The 3,397-nt window shown below is 40.8% G+C and overlaps 1 long non-coding RNA gene across 1 annotated transcript; it reads right to left on the bottom strand.

Moving 5' to 3' along the window:
• Window positions 1-1,683: 1,683 nt before the first annotated feature.
• On the bottom strand, window positions 1,684-3,015 carry LOC125175529 (uncharacterized). Its single transcript, XR_007155856.1, has 3 exons — window positions 2,622-3,015; window positions 2,323-2,509; window positions 1,684-1,836 (listed from the first exon to the last, which is right to left on the bottom strand). It is a non-coding gene; the product is annotated as an uncharacterized LOC125175529 (long non-coding RNA).
• Between the last annotated feature and the right edge of the window lie 382 nt (window positions 3,016-3,397).

Consider the following 3,397-nt stretch of genomic DNA (forward strand, 5'->3'; position numbering starts at 1 on the left):
ACTTAAAAAATTTTATAGCTCGTATTTTTTTGGTAAGTTTATTTATTTTTGAGAGAGACAGAGACAGTGTGAGTGGGGGGAGGGGCAGAGAGAGAGAGAGAGAGAGAGGGAATCCCAAGTGCCGTCAGCACAGAGCCGGATGCAGGGCTCAAACTGACGAAACTGTGAGATCATGACTTGAGCTGAAACCAAAAGTCGGATCCCTAACCAACTGAGTCACTCAGGCACCCCTATAGCTCGTGTTTTTAAACATTCTTCAAAACATGATCCCTGATTGTTGCATGGTATTTATCACATGGGTATACTACAGTTCAATTTTTCTCTACTTTTGAAGTTTGGGATATTTCTAGGTTTTTTTTTTTTTATCATGAATGCTACTATGAGAAATAAACTCATTCATAAAGTTTTGCTTTGTTTTGTTTTCACACATTTCTTAGTTCCTTGGATTAATTCTTAGAATGCAGGTAATAGACAAAAGTGTTTCAACACATTCTAGAGCTTTTGTTACATACTGCCCAATTGTCATCTGATGGTGAAAAATGGCTATACTTTTTGCTAGTATGTAAAAATTCCCTTTTGACTGAACTAACATCTAAACTTGATATCGTTTTAAAAAAAAGAGAGACTGGGGAAACAAAGATTTTCTATCAGTATGACAGGAGAAAATATTTTTAGGCGTTTTTTTCTCTTGCATTTTTAAAAAATCCTTAGTGAGATTAAATATGTCTGGTATCCCATTTGCATCTCTTCTTTAGCAATTTTTCCTTTCAGATCTTTTGACTTTTATTGTGCTAGTGTGCTTCTCTTTTATTAATTTATTTGTAAGCCTTTTATAAATTAAGAATTTTTCACACATTTATATGGACGTATGCATATCTATATCTACAAAATCAAACAATTTACTTAAATATTGTTTATTTAAATCTTGCTATTGTTGCGTTTCTAAAGCAGGGGTGAGATGTGAGCCCTCCATGGAAGGGTTGGGCCTCCTCTCGGAGGCACAGAGCCCACAGAGCGGTCAGCGCTGTTACCATTTTGCAAAGCTCCAGGGAAGCAAAACAAAAGAAACAGGGCAGCTTTGAAGGTCCCTGCCAAACTCTTTAGAGCAACAGGATTAGGAGGAAAATGAGGCTTCTAAGAGCATGACTAAACATTTAATACCCCCTCGGAACCCACAAAACAAAAACACAATCATCTTCATCTCACAATTAGAAAGAAATCATGAAGGACAGTGGCTTTGCTGATCTCCTTAAATGCATTATAAACCTTAGATGGAAATTTTTTTTTTGCAACAAAGTGGCCAAAGCTTTATGGCCAGCACAGGATAACTCAGAGCGAATCTTCAGGTACCCAAGACTTTTCATCCCTAGAAACATGGGGCTTAATTTCTACATCATACGTGGTTTTAGTCTGCATAAATTTACTACTGCTTTTGAAATAATTCAATTTCAAGAACAATGGAAGCTTGAACCCACTTTGGTGGTGGCCATTAATAGCTCTTGTTTGATGAATAATTCTGAAAACTCTTTTTTTCTCGTCACAAAAAATGAACTGGTGATGCATATGCTAGCATTAAGAAAGAGCTTAATATATTGGCAGATAAAAACACAGCACACACTGAAGGAATGTATTATGGACATAAGCCATAAAAATGTTTTTAATTTCTTTTGGTGTTAAGATACAGCGTAAGAAACTAGTCAATTTCTGGAGAGTCACTTGAGGCAATTTGCATATAGAATGTTTATGGCAGATGTGACTGAATAAATGGAGCCAGTTCCTGTGAATGTTGCCTCCCATCTTTGTCCCGGCTACCAGCATCTGGAAATTGTGGCCATGCTGCATTAAGAAAAATGATTACAGGGATCGAAGACAATATTAGGTCTTCCCCACAAAGTTTATATGATTTTAACTGAATTTGCAGCTAACTGATGTAGTACTATTAGAGGTTTCTGTGAAGTGAGCAACTTAAGGAACTCTTTCAACAGAAAGAGAAATAAATATTTTTCTCCCAGTCCCAAAAACTTTTTTCTTTTCTTTCCTTTCCTTTCTTTTCCTTTCCTTTCCTTTCCTCCCCTCCCCTCCCCTCCCCTCCTCTCTCTCCTCTCCTCTCCTCTCCTCCTCTCCTCTCCTCTCCTCTCCTCTCTTCCCCTCCCCTCCCCTCTCCCTCCCTTTTTCTCTTCTCTTCTCTTCTTTTTTTCAATGGTGTAACATGAATTCACCCTGTTTGTACGCACTGACATCCTTTTGCATTTCATCCTGGAAGAGAGCTTACTGCAAAGTCTTCTTTACCGCCAGATTCTGGGGAAGCATTTATTTACGTACCAAGGGAGGGGCACTTCATGTGGATAAAAAGTGATGAAAAGGCTATGAAAATGACACCACTGAAAGAGAGGATCATTCGCCAAATTACAAAACGCAACAGACAATTTTCTTTGACTCCATTCCAGATGTGAGAAACAGGTAACGTAAGGCAATCATCCTGCCAACAGGACCGGTTTCCTTGGGGGCCCTGGCAGAGACAAGGAGGAGCACAGTGAGTGCCACAGATTGTAGCTCATCATGGACTTCTCAGCCCAGATGCAATGGTGAAAATAGATAGGCTCCACTTTCTGTTTGGTTACCTTCAGGGGTCAGGTCCCAGTGCATGTCAAGAGCTCTGCTGGCCGGCCTCTTTCCCAGCCACCCTCCGCTGGCTCCAGGGTCTTCTCAAGAGCAAATGTCACCAGCTCAGGTTGGCCTTCCGTGACCTGCCCATTTAAGTTACATCTCACAGTCACAGACACTCATGGCCTCCTGTGGTGTTCCTTCATGGCTCCCACCGTCATCTGTAAATGCTCATTCAATTGTGTGCTTTCCGGTTTCTCCCGTCAGGCTGTGGTCAGGGCTCTCTGCTGCTCCCCTGCACCTGTAGAAAAGGTGCCCAGTAAACCTTGGTGGCAAACGTGGGAGATTTGTGGTTTTCTGAGGGCGACTGGTGTCCATTCTCCTGCCTTGTCCAGGCAAAATTCTCCAACAGCTTGATTTCCATCTGTTTCCTTTTTCACTTTCTCTTTCCTTTTCTCTGTCCTCCCCCCCTTCCCCCTGTTCATTTGTAACAACTTTATTGGTTTCCTTGTTTTTTTCTCCTGTGTTTCTCTAGAAGGAAGCAGATGGGTAGAGGATTTCAGATGAATACTGAATATCACATCCCCATTGATGAGATCATTTCAGAATATTCTAAAATTATTCTTCATGGTTCCATGGCCGGGGAGAAAATATCCCTGGGTTTTTGAGAGTCAGGATGCTGCTGCTGCCAGGTTTAAATCATTATTAAAGAGACAAAGGCTCACCAGGATAAAGCTGCTGGAAAGTTTTCTTCAGCAGTAGAGTATATTCAATAAATACCACTCACCTGGAG

Source organism: Prionailurus viverrinus, chromosome C2 (genome assembly GCF_022837055.1).
Source record: "Prionailurus viverrinus isolate Anna chromosome C2, UM_Priviv_1.0, whole genome shotgun sequence".
NCBI lineage: Eukaryota > Metazoa > Chordata > Mammalia > Carnivora > Felidae > Prionailurus > Prionailurus viverrinus.